The 16,504-nt window shown below is 37.6% G+C and overlaps 1 pseudogene; it reads left to right on the forward strand.

Moving 5' to 3' along the window:
* Positions 1 to 16,504, forward strand: part of LOC137708596 (profilin-like) — a 28,231-nt pseudogene that overhangs the window by 7,779 nt on the left and 3,948 nt on the right.

Below are 16,504 nucleotides of genomic sequence, written 5' to 3' on the forward strand. Positions count from 1 at the left end.
TTCAGATATCGAGATTTTGAATTCTACATTTGGTACGAGAATTTGGTTACATTTTCTGTGCTTATCTGGTGGGTTATCATACAACACATACACACAACACGAGTGTGTAATACGTCTATGGCCATAGGTACAGTTGAGGATATTTATGACATACTCCCAACTTCATTGGCAAAACTAGTGTCGAATAGCTTCACTAGCCATGACTAGTGTCGGTGCGTTATATATATTTCTTCTCAGGAGTAACCTAGAGTTATACAGCATCACCTTCAGGTTATGGGACCTACCAGATTTCTTCACTGACGTAACACAATGTCATACAGCTTCACCTTCAAGTGATGGTTATGCTTTCGGGCGACTATGATACCCCTAGTTGAGTACATCGTCATGTTGATTTCCGAGACTCGTTGGTTTTGCCTTTGGGCGTTGCACTATCACTTTTAGAGATAATTTTATTGTACGAACGTCCTTATAACATGTAGAGTTTTTGGAAAACCTATTATGTAGTATTATATACATTTTCAAAACAAGGGGTTAGTATGTTCAGAAAGAAATCAGTTTCTTATTATTACTAGTATTATAAATTATGGTTCACTCACCTTTTTGTATTTGCGCCCCCTCAGGACCTTGTGACGAGGAATACGACCCGAGCTTTGAGGCATTTCCTTATCAGTGAACTTGTGTTCTTCCACTTGCATATGGCTTCTTTATAAATAATCATAACTTGATGTCTTACCTTTCACTAGTACTGCCGTTTAGTGGTATGCTCTGGACATATTCATACATTTTTTCTTTCGGATTTGTAACTGTTGGACATTTCGTTTCATTCATGTTTAATTTGGATTGTTGTTATTGCCTCGTTACTGTTTTTATATTCCTTATGATTATTGTTTGTTGCATGACTTTTGGACTACATGTTCCCTTATGTTCTTGCGTATTCATAAATTTATGGCTTTTATCACTTTTGAGTGTTGGCTAACATGTGCAGGATATCTGGGTTGGGGTGTGTCACAGCATGACAGTGCAAGCAGTCCAGCTTCCCTCGCAGCAGTGGCAGTGCATGCAATTCAACAACTGCCCTGTAGCAGTTCCAATGTAGTCCAACAACTCCTTTACATTAGCAATGACAATTCTTCGACGAACAACGATGACTTTGCAACAACAACAGACAGTGATGGCAATAGAAGGCATCTACGACAATAGAAGACAGTGACGGTAGCAGCAGGTGTTGCAAAACCAATGTCAAAGGACGCAGAAACCCAAAAAAGGGAGCCGCCACCTACGGTTGGAAATTGCGCTCAAAGATGACACGCAAACTTGATTTGTAGAAGGCAGAAACTTGACCTAGTAATACAATAGTACCATAATTGACCTTTTAGTGTAAAAATATGGTTTTTCGTTAAAGTGAACAGTACCGCAGGCTTTTCGTTAAAACTAAATGTGTAGCCATATTGAAAGACAATTGACCTAGTAACACAATAGTATTACGCCTATGCCACTCATCCTCAGCATGCGTTTCAGAATACAACCGCAAGCGTTTCAGAATATCATCCCATGACCGTTTTCAAATCCAGCCCTTTTGCAGAAAACCATCCATAATAACATCATTGATTTTAATAATTACCATGTTTATGGGGAGAGATTGACAATAAGAAAATCCAACTGTTTTTGAGATTTGAATCGCATTGTTCAACTTCAATGGAGATACTTTCAAGCAACATGGTGTATAGTGGGTCTTCAATGAATCCGATCATAATCTGTGCATTTAAACAGGTGATTATGATACGTTTTTACCTATTTATTTTATGAAAATCTGTATGTATTTCATAGTATTTAATTTCGTTTGTTTCGTAGGTACATTATATACCGTTGGGTAATGATAAAAAATTTGGAGGAAGTAATCTATTCCAAATCGTTCGATCATATTCGACCAAAATTTCACTTGTAAGTATACTATATTTTTTTGGTATGACTCGATTGTGTTGTTTACATTTCGGTGTAATTCTATATTGTGCGCTCATAATGTGTTTGAGGAAGTCCTGAATGAATTTTATGTGCCATGTTGGCAATTTGGCATAGTCTCATTCAATTTAACTAGTCTTTTAATTGTAACATGGAATATATGTTGTAGGTAGATTCATTGTCTAACCTGTTTTAGCCTTGTTTTGTCTTTTTCATTGTAGATTTGGAAATGGAAATCAACAGGAAACAGTTTAGAAAAATGCAATACCGAGCTGCATTTGGTCCATTTTTGAATGTTTTTAATGTTTTGAAATTGAAAATTCAGGAAGAACATCGAGAAATTATAAACGGAACACCGTTTTGGGGTCTTTTCAGAGCTTATGATGCAGGGTTGGTTAGCGATGATATGTGCAGGAAGCCTTATGTAGATATGATTAGAATAATTAATTGTTTCAACGCCGAGACGTCTGAATTCAAATTTGGTGATAGGTGTGAAAATTTTACAGGGTTTGAAGTTGAGGAGTTGCCTGGATTGCCTAACTTTGGTCGGGATATAAATCTTCATGAACGATGTTCAAAGTCTGAGGAAGGTTTCATTAAAAGAAATTTTAAAACGTTTGACAGAGTTACCAGGCAAAATATTGAATCTGCTATGATTACAATAGTAACAAGGAAAACACAACAGAATCGTGAGGATTTTGTATGCCTAATGTGTTTACATCTTTGTATTACATTATTATTTTGTAATAGTGGTAGTACCATCTCTTGGAACTTAACTTCCCGTTGTCAAGATGTTCGAACAATGGCGCGGGCTACAATTGGGCAAAAGCAACATCGGATTGTTTGCAAAAACAACTGGTCAAGAATTGCGGAAAACCATCACATGTATCTGGATGTGCTGTGCTGTTGCCGGTATGTATTGTATGCTAATTGGGTGTGTTAATTTATAATTCATTCTTTATGCTTTGTAATTCGATGACCAGTTTATATTTGTGTGTCAATAGTTTTGGTTTTTTGAGAAAAGTTCATTGGTTGAACCTGTAAGAGGAAGAATGGATTTGGCATCCAAATTTATGAAGTGGGATCTGCAGGTATTGCATGAGGCTTGTCAGCTATTGAAATTGATAGGTTACAGGTACGTTAAAATTGAACTTAACTTTTGTTTTTGTTTTTTTGTTTTGTTTTTTTTTTTTTGTTTTTTTTTTTTTTTTGCATGTTTTTTGATTGTGGTATGAATGTTTTGACGATGGTTATCATTTTGGCTATTTTAGATTAGCGATGCATCAGAGTCACACATGACTAGAAGTTTGAGGTGTGAACCTCACATTATGGTGTCCCCGCACAGAGACAATGATCAAGACTTTCAGGTATGTAGGGTTTGGTTTTAATGTTTTGTCTCATGTTTTTAATGATTGCGTATTGTAATTTATTGTTTACTATATATATATATATATATATATATCACAATACACACACACACACACACGCAGAGTATGTAAAAGATGCGCGTAAGACCCCTGCCATTGGAATTTTGAAGAGCAAGTATCGTAGCTATGAATCTCAACAACCAATTGCGGCGCATAAGTCTTTAGCGAAAAACATGACGTCATCAGTTACAATTGCTAGTGTTACATCTGAAGAGGTAAAATTAGTAATTTTGTGGTGGTATGTTGTTTGAAATTCGTTATATATAGAATAGTTGTATGGTGTAATATGTTTAGTAACTTGTTTACACTCTTACATGTTGGAACACCAGAAAAATTTTGGTGTTGTGAATCATCGTTTGACAACCGGTGTGAGTGGTGGTTCTAATTTTGATGAGATTCGAACGAAAGAGGTGGTGAGTACTACTTCCGAAAAATAGTTCAACCCGTCCAAAATGTTTCAACTCATCAGTTCACAAGACAATCTTTACCACAAAGGTGTTCACGAGTGCGAACTAGTTGAGGCACATCATGTACCGAAAGATTCTGAACTTAGTGTGGAACAATAACTGGAAAAGGAACGTTCAGAGAATAAGTCATTGAAGGAAGAGATAAAAAAGTTGAAAATTGAAGTTGAGTTAGCGCAACTGCATTCTGTGGTGTACCATGAAATGTGCTGCGATACCAAAAAGCTCTCGTTGCAGATGAATACAATCAGTATGATGATCTGTCGTCCGACCTTATGCAACTATTAGAATGCATAGAAAGGGAAATGGGTGAAAACAAACATGCCTCATTCCCTGAGATCGCTACATGGATTGTAAGGTTGAAAAGGAAACGAAGGAAATCGAAACGCTTGACTGGGTTTGTTTATGATGAGATGAAATCTTGGAGGGAACCCAAAAAGGAGAAGCTTAATGAGATAGTACCTAGTGTTGTGAATCCCGCCGAAAATGATGAGATTGTAGACACTACTGAAGGGAAGGCTCAGATAGGATCAGAAGCTATTGGTCGTCACACAGTCAAAGGGAAACAAAGAATTGGTGTAACACTTGACCCTTCATGCATGTCAGTGTGGATGTACTTGCGGAATCATTTCTGCAACATATGTAAGAAAAATGGAAAAATAATTTGCCTACAAGTTGAACAAATGTTTCTTGATTCAAAATATATGACATGGGTGTAGCATATTTTTTTTTTTCCTGTATATATTGGAATTATTTATTTTGCCTACAAATTTATTTTTGCCAATCTTTTTCCAATAATATTGCCTTCAAATTGATGCTGAATTATTTATTTTGCCTACTCATAATATTTCATGTTGGAAACTAATATAATATTTGGAATACAATTTATTTACCGTTACCAACCTCCATATAAGGAGTGTTTTGACATATACGTTAGAGTTGTATCAAACCTGTAATTTACCTATAAGTCCATCGTTTGCATCGTTCACATCCATGTATTATTATATTTGGATTTTCTTTTGGTCGAAAAATGTATTATTATATATGTTTGGTATATATACAAATAATTTGCATCCTTGTTAAAACGGATATTGTATTACACCAGCACTTCATATTGGGTAGGTAAATTGTTGTGCACGCAAAAAAAGGAAAAGTCCGAATTAGTCAAGCGTAAGGGAAGAAAAAACTGCATCTAATCCTAGTTATGACAATTCAAACCCGTTTTGGTATATATGAACCTATATGTGTAAACAAACTTCTTGATAACATTGATGACATGGAAAAACAACAAAGAGCTAATTCTGGTGGCAATCAATCGAGATGCCAGAGGCATTCTTTATTGAACATAAAACAACAAAGAAAATCGAATACAAAAACGAAAAAAACACAAACAGTAAAAAGCTCCGAGCAAGTTTATATCAGATTTCGGCAGTGCAAGTCTTTCTGTTGTGGTGACCCAGGGTTCCACACCTAGAACATGTAATTGGCCTTGTCCGCTCCCCCGATGAATTGATGCGCTTCACCCTAGGTCTTCCGGGAGGTTTCTTTGTCAATGGTGGATTAATCAGTATTTCTTCATTTTCCTCCTGTGCATGCCTATCGATATCTGGAATCGAAACAATTGTTATATCATAGCAACCCTTAAAAAAATGGACCATGAAATAGTCTTTCACGTACTCATACGGATTCCCCTCCCACTTAAGTATAGCAGCGAGTGCATGGGCGAAGAGAAACCCTTTGATTTGCCACATTCTACAGCAACACGTGCGAGATTGGAGATCAACCATTATAGAGTCCTCACCATGCACCTCAAACTAAAACTCACTTGAACGACCAGCATCCCAATGGCGTCCGCATTCCAGCAAATCTTGCATAATGGTCTCCATTTCTGGGCAAAGGAAAGTTTTCCAACCCTCAGCTACACGCCTCCTTTGTGCATTCATCTCCATGATTTTGGCCCTAATTCCATCAAGCATCTGGTATATGGGCAAAAAACGTTGATCGACAATCCATGCATTGAAGGATTCAGCTACGTTTGAACACATTTCGTATTTTGGGCCTGGAAAATGAGCGGCTGCCCAATCTTATTTTGGAAGCGTTTTCAAGAAGTCCCTCATTACAGCACCACCTTCCTCCATAAACATCCTCAGATGCATTTCAAATGCATCCTCGGTAGGAGCATATGCACATTTCCCAAAATGTTGAATGATCTAGTCGCGATACGACTTACCCAGGGAGGATGGGTACTTAAGAAGTATGTTTTGCTTCGAGTGGTGGTAAAAAAATGCGTGCGGTGATTTTGGAAATACTGATACCACTGCTTCGATCAACCCCTTTTGTCTATCAGATATGAATGTAAGGGTTCTTCCTTGAAGAGTGACGATTTTTGACAAGTTTTGGAGGAACCAAGACCAGTTCTCTTCATTTTTAGAGTTAACAACCGCAAAGGCTAAAAGATATATACCTGTTTCATATAAGACAGTATGTTATAAATATAGTAGTATTGTGAACTGGAAAACCTGATAGCAGTTTGTTAAAATATAGGCAGAAAAAATAATTTGACACCAATAAAATTTATACATAGCAGTGGATAATCTTCCAACAAAATGACCTAGTTTATATACTGATGAACATATACAGTATGTAACACACACATAATTTATAGGGACTATATGTTCTCCATATATATGTAAGACATGATTGAACAAATGTATTAAGAAAATAAAATAATACATAAATATATCATATTTGGATATAAGTACCGTGGTTTCCACTTTTCCCAGTAGCGGCAAGCGACATAGGCCTGGAAATATAAGGGTAGGAAAATTAAGAGTTGCCACATATGCAATTCATGGAAAATGAGAAATGATGTAAAAAAAAAAAAAAAAACGAAGAATCATAATTTACCTACAAAATGCAAATCCCTCTATGCAACCATGGAAAGATACGAATATCCTTTCAAATCGGGAAGATTCTGCATTGCACTCCAACACACAATGTGAGCTAGGATTTGAACTTTCAATTGCTCTAACGTACCAAGCCAAGTGATTGTATGACAACGATTCGTCACCATGCATCATTTTTTCGGCTGATTCCTTCCCGTACCACGCATTATAGTACGAAATTTCCAATCCATAATATTTCTTAAAAGCCTTTATGATCTCAGTAGGTTTCAACATTGGCTTGGACGAAGCTTGCTCCATGAGAACGGATGAGACGACTTTGGATAACATCATGCCACCCTTCCGTTCACGAATCAACCCGCTGCAAGTCTGTGTGTGTTGTTCAATGTACGAATATAAAAAAAAAATAGCCATTGGCATGACACAAAGTGGCATGCACCCACCACATACAACCTTTAAACAGTTTTTTAGAACACTCAGCTGTCACTCTCTCCCTTTCATTAAAAAAAAAAAACTATGCTAAACCCCTTCTCGATGGAATACTTACGAAGTTTGTCCCTAAATTCAGAGACACCCCCCCCCAGTAAACCTTTGCCCAACCCGATTAATATAGGTTTTTATGGGCGAGATAGATAAGTTTGTGGTAGTGGTGCAGCATTTTTCCAATGAAATCATTGGTGTTACTAGGTGTAGCACCATCCCAAACGTTAAAGGAAAATCTATTCCCATTAACACCACTATTACCTTCACATGGTGATTGACACTCGTTAACAATAATAGTCACTGAATTTTGCTTGTCATTATAACGTAACAAATGTAACACATGCACATCTAAATCAGATTTTAACAAGCATGGAGGATGGTCAGGGACAACATAAGTCATTTGGAATTCCTCAACTATGAGCTCATCAATTCGCCTCTTTGTGCATTCATCTCCATAATTTCGTACATTAATGTCTTTTGATTTATTATTTTTTTTATTTCTCAAAGTCATTAACTCTCCCATATAATTTGCATGTAATTAATTTTTATAAATCAAACATACAATAGGGTATTTTCGGCATCCAAAATATGTAAAATGTGTCAAGTTGAATGTAATTATTGAAATCGCTTATGTGGATCCTAGTCGCTGGGTTTTTCTAGAGTAAAAAAGTCATGTTAGGTTTTTTATGTGTAAAATTGAATTCTAGGGACTAAAGTCATATTTTCAGTAAGGGTAAATCTCAGTTTACTATCTTCAAGTTTTGTGGTTTTCAGCATTTGGTACATGAAGTTTTTTCCGTCCCAGAGTCATACCTAAAGTGTTAATTTTGGGACAATCTCATACATCCATTAGTCTGGCTGCTAAGTTTCCCGTTAACTGATGACGTGGTCCCCATGTGGACAATGACTGGGCGCCACATGTCATTAAGGGGTCCACATGGAAATTAAAAATGAAAAAAAAATCAAAATTTTAAAAAGGTTGGTGTGGGTGGAGGAAAGGGAATCAGCCATTTGATGCAAGGAGATCTAAGAGGCCTATTAATAAAAAAGATAATCAACACATCGCACCAATGATTTAAAAAAATTAAAAAATTTCAAGAGATCTGAGAGACCTATAGGGAGGGCAAAAGGGGGATTGATGGACACCCAAAGTCCTCCCTCATGTTCTCCGCTGAGCATCACCTTTAGCCTAGCACATCACAACAACACATCGCACCAATGAAGCTCTTTGCCATTGGAATAGCAGACCAAATCCAAGGACCATGCACTGCAAGGTGCAGAGTCGGGCCCAAGCATCTTCTCGGGTCCGTGTGATCTTCCTCAACGAGGTGAAAGCCTTCTCAATTTTAAACATAGGGAGACCGAGTTGGGTTAGGTTGGGTTAGGTATGGAAGGATTAGGAGAGGGATGGGTCGGGTTTGGGTATGGGCGGACTAGGGGAGGGATGGGTCGGATTGGGAGAACGACAGGTGCGAATGGGGAGAGGGACGGAGGAGGGAGACCATGGTGGTGCTGATTTTTAGATCAGCTTTGGTGGTTGTCAAAGAGAAGAAGAAAAAGGGTGGGTGCGGGTGGAGGAAAGGGAAGGCCCGCATCCCTAGGTCAATTTTCATTTGTTTAGGTTTTTAATTTTTAATTTTTAAAATTTTTTTTTAATGTTTTGGTTTATTTGAAATTTAGAATTTTTTTTTAATTTTTAATTTCCACGTTGACATCTTAATGACACGTAGTGCCTAGTCATTGTCTGCATGAGCGCCACATCATCAGTTAACAGGAAACTTAATAGCCAGACTAAATAATGTATTAGACTGTCCCAAAATTAACTTTAAGAATGACTTTGGGACAAAAAAAAACTTTTTGTATTAAATGTTGAAAATCAGGAAACTTGAGAGTAGTAAACTAAAATTTACCCTTTAAAAAAAAAAAAAAAAGAAAAAAAAAAAAAAAAACAGTTACGGATTGCTGTACTGATGGAACCTCGTGATCAGCGATTGCAACAATGGAGATGAACGCGTTTGTTTGCACCTTCACACCGAGAGGAGATCACCTACATCAATGCCAAGACGGGCTCGGGAAGATTGTTGATGACGTTGAGAAAGGCGCGATAATCGTTGATGACGCTCACGGAGGAAGGCAGTAGCGATATCCCTCCACATGCACGTGTCTCGAATCGTGTCTAGCACGCAAGGCTAGCAAGTTTGCTGCACCACCAAGACTCATTGCTAAACAAGTAGGGCAAACATGTAGCCCCTCTTTATAGTTGAAAATGAGTGATGCCCACGAGCATTCCTATTTGATTGAAAGCTATTTAAGGCAAATATTGAATTTGATAATATTCATTCCAAAAGTTGGTATATACGAATTGAAAAAAAAAAAAACAAAAAAAAAAAGAAGAAGAAAAGATATAGCTACACAATGGGAGTGCTAAGTTGAAGGAAAACAATAAGTGAAAAGAAGAGTGATGGCATTGGCGACTCAAATCCAACTCGAAGAATACGAGAGATTTTTCATTGTGATCGGAACACGGAATTGTATACTATATATTCCTATACAAATGGTGGGATATGTGTGTTAAAAAGTTAATAATTTAAAAAATAAAATTTCTCACCACTTATATAAAAACACCACTTGTGTTTCTATCATAATGAAAAATTACTCGAAGAATACATGAAATGACGTCATTCTAGTAATTGTGGCAAGTAATTAGCGGGATTGCTCTATTCCTAGAAAATCAATCAAATTCCTCAATAATGTGCACCGATTACAAGGGTATTGGCACGGGGCTGCTGACTTCAGTTATAAAGTTCCCTTCATAATTCCTATCTAAATTAGGAATGGGATTGCAAATAGAAGACAATAGTTTGCCGCATGCAAATTCAAGGGGTGGAGTTCACATTTTTCTAAAGAGGAATGATATCCTATGCAAATTCAAGCCGTAAAACACAACTGCAACAAAGCAATTGGAATGGCCCTCACGTGACCATTTGAAATATTGCATGCATGGGATTAAGCTGCTGGACAAAGGCACACTGGCTCAAAGTGACCCATCAACACAATGACGTGTGGAGACAACTTCAACGGCATTAAAACATGATGCTCTCGTACCGCCACAATTAAGTGGATTTGAATCGCTACAAATTCTTTGGATGTGAACCACGACAAATTAATGGACCAATGTCCCGTTAATTACCAAATTAATCAAATGGCATAAAGTCACCCTAAGAATTTGAATTCGATCTACATTGGTTTGATCCCATAAAGGGTATGTAGGTAATCTAGTACCAAATTCTACACACAACCACAATCAAACCCAAATTCAAATTCAAATACTTGTGTTCTTCATCATGCTCGTGGAAAATCAACAAGCACAACAAAGTGTCGATTCATACACCCCAAAGACGCAAACCACCCACCACGTGAAGCTCCTCATGGCCCCATTTCATTCAAGATCAAGCTTCAACGGCCCTTGAAGAAATCACAGGTCTGATTCAAGATCAAGTGTCCACCACCCTTGAATCAAAGTCGACTCCAGAGAAATGAAGTAAATTAGAACCTCTGGAGGAAAGCTAGAAAGCTCTCTGGCCAAAGCTAACACTCAGTGTTCTTCATCAAGCTAGTGGAGAATCAACGAGCACAACAAACACGTGCCGATTCATCCATTGCCAAAGCCGAAGATCACCCACCACGTGAAACTCCTCGTGGTCCTGTTTCATTCAAGGCCAAGCCTCGACGTCCCTTGAAGAAACCTTCAGCCTAATTCAAGACCAAGCCTCTACAGCCCTTGAAGAACTTCTAGCCCAATTCAAGATCAAACCTCGACAACCCTTGATTCGACATCTACGTCGAGGGACTTCAAAGCATAGTGGTCAAATACATTCACTATGCGAGGACTTCAAAACACATCTTCTACCCCCTGCAGATTTTACCCTATCTATACCTAGAGCCAATTCCCTATCGGCCACGTGACAAGCACATGCATAAGACGCCTTTTGTTTTTGTTTTTTGTTTTTTTTTTTTTTTTTTTTAAAAAGTTGTGGCATATATTTCAAAAGGACAAAGTCCATGGATACCAGTATAAAAAATCTAGGAGTTAACACCAGCAATAAGTCTAAACCAAAATAAAAGGCTAGAAAAAGAAACCATTACAAAAAAGCATTAGTTACTGCTTTCAGATAGTAAGATATCAAGAATAACGTCCAGTGGTTCCTCGAACCAAGCACAATCACATGAGGATAAGAGAGTAGAGCGTTCAAGACGGTAAACAGCCTCGTTTCGTTGGTGACGAGCATGGGCAATAGAAGCTCCAGTGAGCTCGGTCAACATAGCTTTCAAATCTTCGACGATATGCCCAATAAATGACATGTTGGGGAAGATTGAATTTAATGATAATATGATCTAGAGTGAATTAGACTCAAGGATAAAATTTTGCCAACAACAACCCTTCATGAGCTGCAAGGGCTTCAATGTGAATAAGCGATGATACATACTCGAAGGTCTTGATGCAAGCCGCTACAAAGCCTTCATCCTCATCCCGAATGACCACCCCAATTCCTCCTACCATCTGGCAAGCCGCTTCAACGGTTGGGGATAATGTCATGGTAGATTTTCCATACTTTGGCCTTAACCTTGGGGAGAACTTTTGCTGCCCAGATCTTTTTTAATAACTCAGCATATGAGTTGGTCCCAGTGGACGGCTAAACAAGCAACGGATCCCTTAGAATTCCTTATGCCACATGATATGCACTTTTCATCGTAAATCGACGTGCCTTTTTGTAGACATCAAAATTTCGGTGAATTACATGTTCACCAACACATTAAAATTTCAACATGCCAGGGTATACATGGCATGTGCCATGTGTCTCACAAATCGTATACATTGATGTGACTCATTAAAATCAGAAGAGTCATTAAGAAGGACACGTGTCAACACTTGACGAAAATGAATTATTTGATTTTAATTTAATTAAATCAAATGTTAACTAATGGAGTCAAATCATGAACCGGCCCACAAATCGAGTCCTAGTTCTTTCATCAATTAATCAAGCCCACAAATAGAGCTAAATTCATCCGTAGTCAAGGCTTGGAGAGTATAAATAGGAGGCTCCAAGATAAAGAAAAGAGTCTAGAAAATCATTCATGCCCAAACGCTGAAACTTCGAAACTCTAAAGCTCTCAAGCACTAAAACCCTCCAAACACTAAAGAAGACTCGGAAAACCTCCGTGTTATTCATCAAGCCCATGAAGAACCACCAAGCACCCCTACACATGCTGGTTCCTCCATTGCCAAGAGTCAAAATCTTACGACATCCGTTCATCCAAAATCAAGTCATCGCGACCCTTGAATCAACAACACTAGACACCTTATATTTCAGAGATCGAATCAGAGGATTCAAATTGTAAAGAGATTGTAACTCTACATTTACATTAATACATATATTCTTTGTACACGTGTTCTTGTTTCATTTCCTGCAAGATTTTCGTGTTTACAACTTATTTTATTATTGATGTGTAGTTTAAGCTAGAAGAAATTACAACGATAATTAAAGATTTCGATGAGCCAGGGTCTATTGCCCCAATTGGATTACACCTTATAACACCATTGAAGTAGCTCAATCAAAGATGTGATGAAAACTCAAAAAGAAAGAAAATGGAAGGATCTTGCAAGCTTTACTAAAAAATATCATAGTTACAAAGAATACTCTCACCACTATTTATACTAAATCCAAAGCTTAATGACTAAGCAATCCTTATAACTACCCAACTCACTAGATTATGACACATGTAATACATCAACCAATGACATATGTTATCATCTAAAACCATATCACTCAATCTTAATTGGGGAAACCCAGTTTGAGATTGGAGCAATGCTGAAGAAAAGCAGGACCATGAAGACCTTTCGTGAGCACATCAGTAACTTGGTATGCAGTAGCTATATACTCCACCTGAAGATCACCTTTATGGACTATTTCACGAACAAAATGGTAGTCTGTGTCCAAATGTTTAATCATTGTGTGACAAACCGGATTAGAACATAAAGCAAAAGTAGAAACATTATCATAGTACAATAGAGGATGCTGTCGCAAAAAGACATGAAGATCTTTCAAGATTAAACGAATCAAGCGACATCGGCAACATCATTAGCTAGGGCTTTCCATTCAGCCTCAGTGGAACTCCGAGAAACACTACTTTGCTTCTTAGCTTGCCACGAGACAGGATTAGACCCCAAAAATACTACATAACATATGGTTGATCTCCGTGTATTAATATCAGATGCCCAATCAACATCACTATACGCCATAATATCCAAAGAATCAGCAGATGAATATGTTAAACCACAATCTAAAGTTCCCTATAAATATTTGAATATTCGCTTGACAAGATGAAAGCGTGCATCTGTGGGATTTAACATAAACTGACATGCATAATTCATAGCGAATGCAATATCTGGCCGAGTGAAAGTCAAATATTGCAGAGCACCCACAAGACTTCTAGACAAAGTAGAATCAGTCATAGGAGTACCTTCATCTTTGAGCAATTGAGTATGTGGTTTATAAGGAGTAGGACAAGGCTTGCAGGATTTCATAGCAGCCTTCTTGAGCAAATCTTTAGCATACTTTGATTAGGAAATAAAAAGATCACCATTGTCCTTGTATGGGACCTGGAGACCCAAGAAAAAAGTCAAATGACCTATATCTTTCATATCAAAAACTTCACCAAGATTGTCAATGACTTGTTCAACCAAAATAGAATTAGAACCAGTGATGATAACTTCGTCCACATACAAAAGAAGGATAACTACATTGCCATCTTGTAGCTTAACAAACAAACTAGGATCTGAATCAGAAACAACAAACCCAAGACTAGGCAAATATGTGGTAAACTTGGAAGTCCAAGCTTGGGGAGCTTGTTTAAGTCCATAAAGATACTTAACAAGTTTGCAAACATAGTGAGGCTTGTCAGAATCATGAAATCCTTGAGTTTGCTTCACAAGGACTTCTTCTTGTAAATCACCGTGAAGGAAAGCATTTTTAACGTCTAATTGGCATAATGGCCATTTCTGTGCAGTAGCTAAAGCAAGCACAATTCTGACAGTACTAGGACGAACTACATGACTAAAATTATCGTCATAATTGAGGCCTTGTTCCTGACTATAGCCTTAAGCCACCAATGGTGCCTTATATCTAAAAACAACTCCATTTTGATCCTTCTTAATCTTGTAAACCCATTTGCTACCTATAACATTCCTATTAGTAGGAGGAGGTACCAACTCCCAAGTACCTTACTTTTGTAAAGCAGTGAACTCCTCTATCATAGCTTCTCGCCAATGAGATTGAGAAACCGCAACCTTAAAGGATGTTGGTTCATTAGTATCCACTATGCTCAAAACTGCAGTATACCCTTTAAAAACAATATCTTGAATAGGTAGAGACAATCGAGACACTTGAGATGAAACAGAGTTGGAATCAGGCAACTTAGACAACTGAGATGTTGCAGAATTAGTCAAAGTCATAGCATCATAATTTTTCCTAGAAATCACACATGTATGAAGTTTAGTTTGCATAGGATGAGAGAACATGCGTGTAGTGGAATCGATGGTATGAGAAGAGACTAGAGGAAGAATTACCTCAAGCTGAGATGCATGATGGACAGGCAACAAAGGTTTTGTGGAGTGTTGGAGAAATGTAATAGAAGTTGAAGAAAGAGAGGCCTGGGATAAAGACATATTCCCATAGTGTTGAACCAAAATGCTAGGTGAACTGTGATAGGAACCTAAATCTGCACTAGTATCCCCATGCTCAAATGACCCTGTAGTAGAAGACTGTAATAAACTGGTAGTAGATTCTGAAGTACCATCTAAACCTGAACTCTCATCAAGAACATCAAAACCAGCATCATTATGTTTAACAGGTGCAGTAGCAACAGAGTGAAGATGTCCAGGAGGTGAAGGTAGAACAATAGGGAAAAATATAGGATGATGTACATGTACTGATGCATTGGAAGAAATAAGGACCATAGGTGTATGGAAGGGAAACACATTTTCATCATGTATAACATGCCTTGAAATAAACAGCCTTTGTTTTCCTTTATGATAACAAATCACACATTTATAACCCAAAGCATACCCCAAAAATATGCACTTTTTTGTTCTATGCTCTAATTTGTAGTGTCATAGGTCTAAGATAAGGATACACTGTTGTATCAAAAAAATTTAAAGACCCCAACTCAAGATGTGAACCAAAAATTTTGAAATAAGGTGATTGCATAGCTAATGATTTATAGGGCATCCCATTTATAAGGAAAATGGCGAGTAGCACCAGTGTCTATAATCCAAGCTTGTTGAGAATTAAAATTAGATGAAGAACTACCAATCATAGCATTGAGAGAGGAAGGTGGTTGTGCACCTTGGAATCATAATTGTTTTGATGAAAACAATTCAAAATAGTGTGCCCTTATTTTCCACAAATCTAGCACTCATGAATTGCTCTACCAAATGTAGATGGTTGGTCATTTCTGTAAAAACAATTTGGAGCCGTATGCCCCTTTTTGCTGCAAATCCGACACTCAAGTATGATGTGTGATTTCTGGCCAATATTATCATTCCAAGTACCCTATGATGAACCATTCTTAGAATTACTTCTAGAAGCTCTAGAAAAATCCCCATTATTTCGATTATTAAATCTGGAATTGCCACCACCATTCTTTCTGTTGTTAAACTATTGTCCTTCATTACCTTGTCCATTGTTAAATGGCTGGCTTCCATTCCCTTGACTATTTTCATCACCATTAAACCTCTGAAACTGACCCACATAGCCAGTGCCTCCATTGAAGATGTGATTTGCAGATTGATTAGAAGATTCCCCTTGATAAAATTGATGCTAACTTCCATTAATAGAGGACTCTCCCTGATAAAATGGTCAATTAGCTACCATTGCAGACGATTCCCCTTAGGACAACATTCCAACCATAGGAAACACAACAGATGATTGTAAGTCTTCAACAGTCTTTTTAGCACTTAGGAGTTGAGCTCTAAACTCCTTTAGTGTAATTGGAGACTCTCGAGCAACTATAACAGTTTTAATAATACTGCATTCAGCAGGTAAACCAGCTAATGTTGCAACAATGGGGTCATTGTCTGAAACATTTTCTCTTACGGCAAGAAGTTGATCTTTAAGATGTTTAAGTCTAAGATACTTCTCCACTGAATCTGCTCCATTTTTTATGGTATGAATTTCGGTTTTGAGATGATTGACTTGAGCTCGTGAGA

Source organism: Pyrus communis, chromosome 17 (genome assembly GCF_041283825.1).
Source record: "Pyrus communis isolate YQ-2024b chromosome 17, ASM4128382v1, whole genome shotgun sequence".
Taxonomy (NCBI): Eukaryota; Viridiplantae; Streptophyta; class Magnoliopsida; order Rosales; family Rosaceae; genus Pyrus; species Pyrus communis.